This window comes from Balaenoptera ricei, chromosome 4 (genome assembly GCF_028023285.1).
Source record: "Balaenoptera ricei isolate mBalRic1 chromosome 4, mBalRic1.hap2, whole genome shotgun sequence".
In the NCBI taxonomy this organism is placed as follows: Eukaryota; Metazoa; Chordata; class Mammalia; order Artiodactyla; family Balaenopteridae; genus Balaenoptera; species Balaenoptera ricei.
The window spans coordinates 72,466,117-72,479,506 of NC_082642.1; the positions used below are offsets into that span (position 1 = coordinate 72,466,117).

General features: G+C 38.8%; 1 long non-coding RNA gene across 1 annotated transcript in view; it reads left to right on the top strand.

Moving 5' to 3' along the window:
• The window catches only part of LOC132365315 (uncharacterized), a 796,238-nt gene that overhangs the window by 522,555 nt on the left and 260,293 nt on the right, over positions 1 to 13,390 (top strand). The window lies entirely within an intron of this gene.

Sequence of the window (13,390 nt, forward strand, 5' to 3'; positions counted from 1 at the left end):
GAAAATTGGTGCAATCCAAAGTGTCAAGCAAGCAGCTCTGAGCAAAGTCTGTGCTTCAAATGCAATTACACCACAATAATAATAATTACATGTTTTTATTATAATGTAACCTGAATTTTTTCAGACCTCATCAGCCTGTGAATGTAAATGAAGTTACCTTATTAGTCATTATTCAAATTACTCTGGTCATTGCCTCCATCTGTATAATAGAACTCTCTGAAAAGTCTTCCTCAGTTATTTCCCTAGATGTGCTCACCTCCAAGCTTGCCCTTGCTAAATCCTGTATCCTTCTGCTGCTCTACTATTGATGATTCCTTAAGAATCATCGTCTCTTTCACTGTCCTGTGTGCTGCTATCCTCCTGAGTACTGTGGGTGGTTCCACTGTTCTGAGGAATTGTGCCAACACTGTGCCCAAGGGATTGCTCTTTCCCAATTGGATTGCTCTCTGTAAGTGGGGGTTCACAGTGGGCTTGACATGGCACAGCTCTTCCATGGGTCTTTATGGCTCTAACGGGATGCAGACACAAGTCTGATCGGGCAGGGCCAGCAGACAATTCCAAGTAACAGATTTGTTCAAATACTATGTCTCTTTTTTTCCAAATCAAGTTCTCATACACACTGGTCCTCATATGTACTGAACTTTGAACAAGTCCACTATACCATTATGTCTAGCCATTGTCATAATCATTAGACAGATAACACACTGAACACTTAGGGTGTGTCAGGGACTGCTATATAGGAATTTTATGAGTAGGTAACTATTATTATCCCCACCTTTTCAGATGAGGAAACTGAGGCCTAGAAAATTTAACTAAAATACCCAGGTGCATGGAACTAGTAAATGGTGGAACTGCGTTTCAGAGAAATCTGAATCTTAAATCTGATGCAATATGCGAAGCCCATTAGAATAATAATAGTGCTATTATTATTCCCTCCTTTATGTACCAAGTGCTTTACAGATACTATCTTATTTAATCATTATGAACTCATCAAGAGGTGTTAATCTCAAGGAGTTGTAAAGATAAAGAAACACGGGTAACGAGGAATAAGTAATTTTCCCAGTGTCCCCTAACTAGAGAAAGGGAGAGCCATAATACGAGTTTATGTATGTCTGATTCTAAAGATCTTTGACATATGTGAAGTCCTCACAAAAATTACTTTTACCTCTTTTATGTGTACTTGGAGATTGGGTTTTGTCTTCTTTAAGTGTTTGAACTTCTGAGTTCAGCTCTTTATACAGCAATTTATTGCTGTGTGCTCTTGAACAAGTTACTCAAGTGTTCGAAACTTCAGTTTCTTCATCTGTGAAATGGGGATGCTTATGACAGAACCTACCTCATAGGGCTGTTGTAGAGATCCAATGAGATAATTCTTATAGACATCACAGTTCTTGCTGCGTGAAAGTGCTCGGGCTGTGTTAGCTGACACTGGTAGTATTAACAAAATTAAACACTGAGTAGAACGGTACTAAAGCTGTCAAATTGTAAATAACATTTAGCAAAATCAAAGCTATCCTGTAAATCTTTAAAGAAATCTCAGATCTTTAACACCAAACAAATAGTTACCTTTAAAGTTAGTTTCCACACAAAGAAAGCAATTCTGTACAGGTAAAGAGTGGGAATCTTCTTCACAAGTTAGGATGGGGAAGGCAGGTCTGTGGCCCTACCTCTAGCAGAGACACTGCTCAAATAGTAGTTCTAAATAGATTGTGAGTCTTGTAGATGAGAAGGTCATGAGCTGAAAGGAAGACTTTGTAGATAAAATTTTAGCTAAATGAGGAGAGAATTTTAGCTAAATGAGGATAATATTGAAATCATATCAAGCATCTTTTCTGATCACAACGCTATGAGATTAGAAATCAATTACAGGGAAAAAAAAGTAAAAACCAGAAACACATGGAGGCTAAACAATATGTTACTAAATAACCAAGAGATCACTGAAGAAATCAAAGAGGAAATCAAAAAATACCTAGAGACAATGCGCGCCTGGAGCCAGTGCTCCGCATCGGGAGAGGCCACCACAATGAGAAGCCCGTGCACCGCAGCGAGGAGTAGCCCCCGCTTGCCACAACTAGAGAAAGCCTGCAAACAGCAACAAAGACCCAATTCAGCCAAAAATAAAGTAAATAGGGCTTCACTGGTGGCGCAGTGGTTGAGAATCCGCCTGCCAATGCAGGGGACACGGGTTCAAGCCCTGGTCTGGGAAGATCCCGCATGCCACGGAGCAACTAGGCCCGTGAGCCACAATTACTGAGCCTGTGTGCCTGGAGTCTGTGCTTGGCAACAAGAGGGGCCGCGATAACGAGAGGCCCGCGCACCGTGATGAAGAGTGGCCCCCACTTGCCGCAACTAGAGAAAGCCCTCACACAGAAATGAAGACCCAACACAGCCATAAAATAAAATTTAAAAATTAATTAATTAATTAATTAATTAATTTTTTAAAAAGTTAAAAAAAAATTACCTAGAGACAAATGATAATGAAAACACGATGATCCAAAACCTATGGGATGAAGCAAAAGCAGTTCTAAGAGGGAAGTTTATAGCTACACAAGCCTACCTCAAGAAACAAGAAAAATCTCAAATAAACAATCTAACCTTACACTTAAAGGAACTAGAGAAAGAAGAACAAACAAAACCCAAAGTTAGTAGAAGGAGAGAAATCATAAAGATCAGAGCAGAAATAAATGAAATAGAAACAAAGCAAACAATAGCAAAGATAAATAAAACTAAAAGTTGGTTTTTTGAGAAGATAAACAAAATTGATAAACCATTAGCCAGACTCATCAAGAAAAAGAGGGAGAGGACTCAAATCAATAAAATTAGAAATGAAAAAGGAGAAGTTACAACAGACACCACAGAAATACAAAACATCCTAAAAGACTACTACAAACAACTCTATGCCAATCAAATGGACAACCTGGAAGAAATGGACAAATTCGTAGAAAGGTATAACCTTCCAAGACTGAACCAGGAAGAAATAGAAAATATGAACAGACCAATCACAAGTAATGAAATAGAAATTGTGATTAAAAATCTTCCAACAAACAAAAGTGCAGGACCAGATGGCTTCACAGGTGAATTCTATCAAACATTTAGAGAAGAGCTAACACCCATCCTTCTCAAACTCTTCCAAAAAATTACAGAGGAAGGAACACTACCAAACTCATTCTATGGGGCCACCATCACCCTGATACCAAAACCAGACAAAGATACTACAAAAAAAGAAAATTACAGACCAGTATCACTGATGAATATAGATACAAAAATCCTCAACAAAATGCTAGCAAACAGAATCCAACAACACATTAAAAGGATCATACACCACGATCAAGTGGGATTTATCCCAAGGATGCAAGGATTCTTCAATATAGGCAAATCAATCAATGTGATACACCATATTAACAAATTGAAGAATAAAAACCATATGATCATCTCAATAGATGCAGAAAAAGCTTTTGACACAATTCAACACCCATTTATGATAAAAACTCTCCAGAAAGTGGGCATAGAGGGAACCTACGTCAACATAATATAGGCCATATATGACAAACCCACAGCAAACATCATTCTCAATGGTGAAAAACTGAAAGCATTTCCTCTAAGATCAGGAACAAGACAAGGATGTCCACTCTCACCACTGTTATTCAACATAGTTTTGGAAGTCCTAACCTTGGAAATCAGAGAAGAAAAAAAAAATAAAAGGAATACAAATTGGAAAAGAAGAAGTAAAACTGTCACTGTTTGCAGATGACGTGATACTATACATAGAGAATCCTAAAGATGCCACCAGAAAACTACTAGAGCTAATCAATGAATTTGGTAAAGTTGTAGGATACAAAATTAATGCACAGAAATCTCTTGCATTCCTATACACTAATGATGAAAAATCTGAAAGAGAAATTAAGGAAACACTCCCATTTACCATTGCAACAAAAAGAATAAAATACCTAGGAATAAACCTACCTAGGGAGACAAAAGACCTATATGCAGAAAACTATAAGACACTGATGAAAGAAATTAAAGATGATACAAACAGATGGAGAGATATACTATGTTCTTGGATTGGAAGCATCAATATTGTGAAAATGACTATACTACCCAAAGCAATCTACAGATTCAATGCAATCCCTATCAAATTACCAATGGCATTTTTTACAGAACTAGAACAAAAAATCTTAAAATTTGTATGGAGCCACAAAAGACCCTGAATAGCCAAAGCAGTCTTGAGGGAAAAAAACAGAGCTGGAGGAATCACACTCCCTGACTTCAGACTATACTATGAAGCTATAGTAATCAAGACCATATGGTAATGGCACAAAAACAAATATAGATCAATGGAACAAGATAGAAAGCCCAGAGATAAACCTATGCACGTATGGTCAACTAATCTATGACAAAGGAGGCAAGGATATACAATGGAGAAAAGACAGTCTCTTCAGTAAGTGGTGCTGGGAAAACTGGCCAGCTACATGTAAAAGAATAAAATTAGAACATTCCCTAACACCATATACAAAAATAAACTCAAAATGGATTAGAGACCTAAATGTAAGACCGGACATTATAAAACTCTTAGAGGAAAACATAGGAAGAACACTCTTTAACATAAATCACAGCAAGATCTTTTTTTGATCCACCTCCTAGAGTAATGGAAATAAAAACAAAAATATACAAATGGGACCTAATGAAACTTAAAAGGTTTTGCACAGCAAAGGAAACCATAAACAAGACAAAGAGACAACCCTCAGAATGGGAGAAAATATTTGGAAATGAATCAATGGACAAAGGATTAGTCTCCAAAATATATAAACAGCTCATGCAGCTCAATATTAAAAAAACAAAAACCCAATCCAAAAATGGGCAGAAGACCTAATTAGACTTTTCTCCAGAGAAGACATACAGATGGCCAAGAAGCACATGAAAAGCTGCTCAACGTCACTAATCATTAGAGAAATGCAAATCAAAACTACAGTGAGGTATCACCTCACACCAGTCAGAATGGGCATCATCAGAAAATCTACAAACAACAAATTCTGGAGAGGGTGTGGAGAAAAGGGAACCCTCTTGCACTCTTGGTCGGAATGTAAATTGATACAGCCACTATGGAGAACAGTATGGAGGTTCCTTAGAAAACTAAAAATAGAATTACCATATGACCCAGCACTCCCAGTACTGGGCATATACCCAGAGAAAACCATAATTCAAAAAGACACATGCACCCCAATGTTCATTGCAGCACTATCTACAATAGCCAGGTCATGGTAGCAACCTAAATGCCCATTGACAGATGAACGGATAAAGAAGAGGTGGTACATATATACAATGGAATATTACTCAGCCATAAAAAGGAACGAAATTGGGTCATTTGTAGAGAAGTGGATGTATCTAGAGACTGTCATACAGAGTGAAGTAAGTCAGAAAGAGAAAAACAAATATCATATATTAATGCGTATATGTGGAACCTAGAAAATTGGTACAGATGAACCTGTTTGCAGGGCAGACATTGAGCCACAGATGTAGAGAACAAACGTATGGACACCAAGGGGGGAAAGCAGTGGGGGGTGTGGTGGTGGTGTGATGAATTGGGAGATTGAGATTGACATGTATACACTGATGTGTATAAAATGGATGACTAATAAGAACCTGCTATATAAAAAAATAAATAAAAGAAGAAAAAAAAATGATACCTCACACACAGAAAAACAATCTCTCAGCAATTTTTTATGGTTTTCATTTTAGAGGTCTTGTTTAAAAAAAAAAAATTGGGCAAAGAACTTGAATAGACATTTCTCTAAAGAAGACCTACAAGTGGCCAATAGGTATATGAAAAGATGCTCAACATCTCTATTCATCAGAGAAATGCAAATCAAAACCACAATGAGATATCACCTCATGTCTGCTCGGATGGCTATTACCTAAAAAGAATTTTTTTTTTTTTTTAAAAGATAAGTGTTGAGGAGGATGTGGAAAATAGGAAACCCTCGTATACTATTGGTGGGAATGCAAATTGGTGTAGCCACTATGGAAAATAGTATGGAGGTTCCTTAAAAAATTAAATATAGAACTACCATATGATTCAGCAATCCCACTTTGTATATATATGCAAAGAAGTTGAAATCATGATGTCAAAGACATCTCTGAACTCCCATGTTCATTGCAACATTATTCCCAAAACTTAGACATGGAAGCAAGCTAAATGTCCATTGATGACTGAATGTATAAAGAAAATGTTTAATATATATATAAGAAAAAGAGAGAGAGAAGGGAAATGTAGAGTTATTTTATTAGATGGCAAGCATAATATTTTGGAATAGGGTCATGTCTTAATCATGTTGAGGTTTTTCTGAATCTAATATTGCCTGGCACACAGTAGAAGTTTAGTGTATATTTGGGGGAATATGAAATAACCAACTTTCCATGGCAACCCTATGGTTTTATAAAGACCAAATTTTACACTGTAATTATTTTTGCAAAGTTTCTTTTTTGTGTCCCAGAGCAAGTTACTTAAAACATAAATTGAGCCCCAAAACAACAGGGCCAGGTTTGAGGTAGGGAAATTCAAATTGCATGTTGCTAAGAAACACTGTCTGATAATTTGGTTTCTCAAATCAAGGAGCATGCCTTTAGCTTATCCTCTTTCTTGGAAATCTTAAATGAGTTAGGACCAGTTTCCACGCAATTGGCCTGCTGTTTTTCCCTTTCTTAGAATTGAGTATGGTATGTGAAAAGGAAGTGGGAAGAGACCAAGTGCACTGATACAGAAGTTCATGTTGAATATGGGTAGAAATGACATTGGCTAGCCTGGTTTGAAGTTATTTCGAATTCTCTTTCTCTTTATTCAATACATGTTTATTAAGGAGTGAGCTGTATATTGGGTGGGTCAAAAAGTGCCTTTGGTTTTTTAAGTAAAAATAAAAGACATATTTTTCATTTTCACCAAGAACTTTATTGAACAACGTATTGTTCCACTACCTTCTGCCATTTTTCAGGCAGCTTCATAATTCCATCTTCCCAAAACTTTTTATCTTTTTGAGGAAAGAACTGTTCCAGGTGCCTTTTACAGTCTTCAAGGGAATTGAAATTTTTTCCATTAAGAGAATTTTGTAAAGACCGAAATAAATGGAAATCCAAAGGTGCAATGTCTGATGGATACTGCAGATGAATCAGAACTTCCCAGCCAAGCTGTAACGGTTTTTGCCTGGTCATCAAAGAAACGTGCCATCTTGCATTATCCTGATGGAAGATTATGCGTTTTCTGTTGACCAATTCTGGATGCTTTTTGTCGGGTGCCGCTTTCAGTTGGTCTAACTGGGAGCAGTACTTGGAATTAATCGTTTGGTTTTTTGGAAGGAGCTCATAATAGAGGACTCCCTTCCAATCCCACCATATACACAACATCACCTTCTTTGGATGAAGACTGACCTTTAGTGTGGTTGGTGGTGGTTCATTTCGTTTGCCCCACGATCTCTTCTGTTCCACATTATTGTACAGTATCCACTTTTCATCGCCCGTCACAATTTGTTTTAAAAACGGAACATTTGCATTACGTTTCAGTAGAGAATCGTATGTGGAAATGTGGTCGAGGTTTTTTGTGCTTAACTTATGTGGAACCCAAACATCAAAGTAATTCGCATAACCAATCTGGTGCAAATGACTTTCAGTGCTTGATTTGGATATTTCGAGTATGTTGGCTATCTCCTGCGTGGTATAACGTTGATTGTTCTCAATTACTGTTTGGATTTGATAGCTATCGACTTCAACTGGTCTACCTGACTGTGGAGCATTGTCCAGCAAGAAATCTCCAGCACAAAACTTCGCAAACCACTTTTGACACATCAGATCAGTCACAGCACCTTCTCCATACACTGAACAAATCTTCTTTGGCTTTTCAGCTGCGTTTTTACCTTTCTTGAAATAATTAAGCATAATATGCTGAAAATGTTGCTTTTTTCCTTCCATCTTCAATATTAAAATGGCTACACAAAAATTCACCAATTTTGATGTCTTTTTTTAAAAATGCACTCTGATATGACAGCTGTCACATACAATGTAACAAAATTGTTTCGAATGAAGTTAAAGACAACTAAGTACTACTTACTTAGTAACCCACCTTACAGAAAAAACCGAACGAACATTTTGGCCAACCCAATATAAGCAAGGTGCTCAGTGCTAGGGTCATAAAAATGAACAAAGGAGGGTTCCACACTCTATGAGATCACAGACCAGTGGAAAAAATCAAGATGAATGATTGAACAGATGATTAGTCAGAGTTAGTTCTATTATTTTCCATCAATTAATTTCTATATTAATAATTATTACCATGAATAGGGATCTGGTACTTTATAGGTATTTTACCATTTACACCCTCAGGGTAAGTATTCTCATTTCATAGCAGTGGAAACCAAGGCTTAGAAAACATATGCCACAGACCCGGCAAGGGTGGAGTCAGGATTTGGACATATTCTGTGTGACTTCCTAGTCTGTGATCTTTCAAAGAGAGTCCACTATTATCCAAGATGGACTTTAGCCAAACTTCTCAGCCCATAACACCAATGCATAACTTTAGAAACCATGCCCAAGGTAAAAAACTTCAAAGGAGCTTTCAGCTCATTTTCCCTTGCTTCGGTAATTTTTAATTTATACTTTCTTAAACTCCAATAAATAATTAGCAAACACACAGAGGGAAAAAAAAGTCAGATTTGTTTTGTGTTAGCCACGTGTTTCCGTTTAAAATTTCCGTGTGAGATGATGAGGATGGTTGGGAGCAGCACACATGTGCTGATTTTGCACATAACGTCCCATGCTGAGTCTGTGTTCTGCTGGGGAGCCTCAGCTGCTCTTTGAAGCTGTGCTTCCTGCTTAGCAGAGTCATGCAAAGGCTTTCTTTATGCCAACTCCATCTCCTTGACAATTAGAGTAGGTGGTTGGCTTGGGCTCTACGAGCCTTGTGTTCTGTGCAGTGTTACAAACATGTTTTGGCTCTCTACTGTGTTAAGATACTGGGTTAGGTGCTGGGAGAGATATGGTTCTTGGTCCCTTGCTGTCCTGTAGCTTTCTTTCTGGTGGGGGGGAGATCCTCTGATGACTAAGGGCACAGCTGAAGCTAAGAGAAGTCAGAGGGCTGTCCTATAAGAAAGTGACCTGCAACAGCTCCAAAGGAATATTATTGGCAAAGGGGAGCTGACTTCCTGGTAGAAAAATGAAGAAAAGAAGCTGGACTTATTGACTCTGTTATGCAGGCTTCATTTGCCATTGCACTTCTGTTTACTCCTCAACACAACAATGTGACAGATGGGCATTTTAAATTTTTTTTAATTAAAAAAACAATACAAGTATAACTAAAAGTTAAAATCATGTTAGAGCATATACATCTCACTGCACACCTCCAGTTTCCATCCCCAAGAGCAACCAGAGTAAATGGTTTCTTCTATATTTTTCTGGTAACTTCCTAATTAAATACATGTGCATTTCTCTGTGAATACATCCTTTATTTTTATACAAAGGGGAATACACTAAAATACCCTGTTCTGGATCTGACATTTTTCACTTAACAATATATCCCAAGGTAATTTTCATGACAATAAGTACATATGGCTTCACCTCTTTTATTTTAATCGTTACACAGTTTACAATATATGTGTTGGAACTTAGAGGGGATCCAATAAATAGCACCCCTCTTCCCCTGCCCCCTGCTCCCACATTCTGAATAATTTGAGAACAAAACAAATGGATGGCACATTGAGGCCACAGATTTAATTTTATTTCAGATAGAGGCCAGAACCAGAGGCTGGGGTTTTATGTGACTAGTCAAGTAGGCTTGTTAATACTTAACCTGCCTATGTAGAACCCATCTGTGTAGCCTAGCACAGTTCTCCAAATGAAGAGTAAAGCTGATCCAAGACCTACCACTTAGATATGTTATGCCACTTTCCCAGGGGTGGAGGGACTGAAGGGCAGGTGAGAGGCCATTGGGGTGCTTAAAAAAAATCCCTTTCCATGGAACTCAGGAGTGGGGAGAAGGCACTCCTCTCTGACAGTATGAACAAAATATCCTTAATTGAGCTAGTCCCCTACTGATGGATGTTTCGGTTACTTCTATTCCTGCTCTTGGGCGTACATGTTTGTTATTCTCTTTTTATACAAAAGGAAACAGGTTCCAAGAGGTTAAGTGTTCAGGGTGAGAGCTAGTGAGAGGCAGAGCCAGAACTCTGATTCGTGTCTGATGTCAAGGCCAGGGCTGTTTCCATTTTCCACAGCCCCTACTCCTCACCCAATTACTAACGTGTATGAAACATCAGTAACAGTCTATGAGTCCATTTTAGCTAAATCCTATTAGTTCCTCACAATCCTCATGTGAGGTGGTTGAGGCAGGAATCATGTTCTCCATTTTATAGAAAAGTAAACTAAGTTTCAGAGGGGTTGTTACTTCCTTACCTAGCATCACTAGTTAATGATGCGGTTTAAGACTCAACCTCCACTTTTCTCACTTCAGATTCTTCTCCTCCACCTTAGGGAGCCTCGAACCAGGCAGAAAAATATGGAGCGCAGACCAAGAGGAGGGAGTAGTGTTATCAAAGGCATGTTGGTGAAAAAGGGTCTAAGTATTTGCTCTAAGAATGACAGAGGGTCTCCTTCTAATGTGTAGCGTATGCCCTTCCTAGGTACGCCTGTGGGTGATCTGTGCATCAAAACTACCTGGGAAATGTTTAAAATACAAATTCCTATGCCCCAGTCAGGGAACGAAATCAGGAATCTGCATTTTGACAAGATACCTAGGATATTCTGATGGAAGATAGTCTATGAATCAGGGAAGGGATGCTTTGGGGAACTTTTTAAAGTTTTAAGCTTTTTGGGATACAGTGAATGACTCATAATCAGAATTGTTTCTTGAGGTAGTGTGTTAATGTGGAAGGAACTAGCTAAACCTACATTGATTCCTATTGCACCATCATTAGCTGAATCAACTGAGGAAAGTGATGAATTCACTGAATCTCAGCCAGCTCCTGTACAGCACAATCTGTTGTGAGGATTAAATGAGATCATATAGAAAAAGCCTGCCCTTCAGATCCTCCATAACTGTTACTTCCTCTCCATTTCTTCTAGTATTTTTTTCAATAATCTTCCCCATCTCCTCTACCTGTGACTTCTCTGAATTCCTTATCTTCCCATTGCTATTGCTTAAGGTCCCTGCTACAGAAAAGAGCACAGATACCCAACAGGGCGAGGCTTGCCTTAATCAGGCTGCTCCATTTGATGGGCCTTGTTACTCGACTTGTTTTATAAGATCCCTGGAATGGGATAAGCAAAGCACAATTACTGTGTCCCTTCTCAGAGGACATGTGCACTGATTCATTAACAAAGTGTTACATTAAAAAAGTTTGCACTGGAATGGGATTTTTCTTGTATTCCCTAAGTGTCTTGGAATGAGCTGGGACTGCTGGAGTCAAGCTTCAGAGGTAGGCTGCTCTCTTTTTCCTCTGATACCTCCCTTTTCTCTGCCATGTTTACTCTATGCTACCAGGGCCCACCTGTGCAACTCTCCAGGTGGAGGTCTTTCCTCCCTCTTGCCTTGGCTTCCAGTCTGGCACCTCCTGTGTCCTCTAACCTCAGAGTCCTTGTCTAAGAAGAGTATGGGATTTAAAATAGCCCCCAAAGGGGGTTCATACTAGTAACAGCTGGGTATGCTAATTACACTTGTTTTTTTAAAGGAGGTTTTTCAAGTCCTAAAACAAAATGAAAGAGAAAAATAGAAAACTTGTGTATCTTAGTAGTTTTAGGATGGCAACAGGGGAGAGGGTGAGCTTCAAAGGAAACCAAGAACTGAGAGATTACATAACCTGCTGACATGCTACAAACATAGTCGTCTTTAACAGGCAGAAAGCCAAGATACATAAATAGAAAGAGACAAATATTCTTATGGAAACAAGGTAAAGAAATATTTAAAATCAAAAGTGTACTAGATATATGGTCCTAGAACCAATTGATGTGAAATTATATTTTCAATTTTGCAAACCTCAATGTGCAATTGACCTGAATTTTTATCTTACAGAAGATAATTCACTCGTCATGAACAATCATTTTAAAAGAAAAATAGCAAAGAGAAAGTACGCTTATAGAAATTACTTTTTTCTTGTAACAAAACTAATACACATTTGTAGTTGGATATTTAGGAAACATGAAGAAAAGGAGAAAATGAAAAGCACAGAGAAAATAAAAAGTCCCAAGAGATCATCACTGTGTACGCTTTGATGTGTGTATCTATTGAGTAAACCTGGAGGAGCCAGAAATGGAATCATAATGCACATACTTTTATTTTGCTTAAAAAATATAGCATACACCAGTACTTCTCAAACTTTAATGTGCATAGGAATCATCTGGGGACTTTGTTAAAATGCAGATTCTGATTCAGTAGGTCTGGGCTGGGGCCTGGAACTCTGCATATGGCCTATCTAACAAGCTCCAGGGAATGCCCGTGCTGCCAGACCAGGGAGCACCCTATGAAAGGCAGCAGGTGTGTACACCACTCTGTGGCATTACTGATTCCCTACCAAAATATTTTTTTTTTAATTAATTAATTATTTATTTATTTATTTATTTATTTATGGCTGTGTTGGGTCTTCGTTTCTGTGAGAGGGCTTTCTCTAGTTGCGGCAAGTGGGGGCCACTCTTCATCACGGTGCGTGGGCCTCTCACTATCACGGCCTCTCTTGTTGCGGAGCACAGGCTCCAGACGCGTAGGCTCAGTAATTGTGGCTCACGGGCCCAGTTGCTCCGCATCATGTGGGATCTTCCCAGACCAGGGCTCGAACCCGTGTCCCCTGCATTGGCAGGCAGATTCTCAACCACTGCGCCACCAGGGAAGCCCCAGATTTTTTTTAAAAATTATTTATTTATGTATTTTTGGCTGTGATGGGTCTTCGTTTCTGTGCGAGGGCTTTCTCTAGTTGTGGCAAGCGGGGGCCACTCTTCATCACGGTGCGCGGGCCTCTCACTATCACGGCCTCTCCTGCTGCGGAGCACAGGCTCCAGACACGCAGGCTCAGTAGTTGTGGCTCACGGGCCCAGTTGCTCCGCAGCATGTGGGATCCTCCCAGACCAGGGCTCGAACCCGTGTCCCCTGCACTAGCAGGCAGACTCTCAATCACTGCGCCACCAGGGAAGCCCCCAACAGATTTTTAATTGCTGCAAGTATTCCATTATACCATACATGTAACTCAACAAGCCATATTGTCTAGTTAGGTTTATTCCTTTATTTTTATTATATTATAGAAGGAACTATGAGCAACATTCATAAAGAGAAATCTTAACACAACTCCACTGAGATTTCTTTCAGGTTATTTCCTTAAAATGGAAGTGCTTCATGAAAATTATTCTGAATTTTAAGGCATTTCAT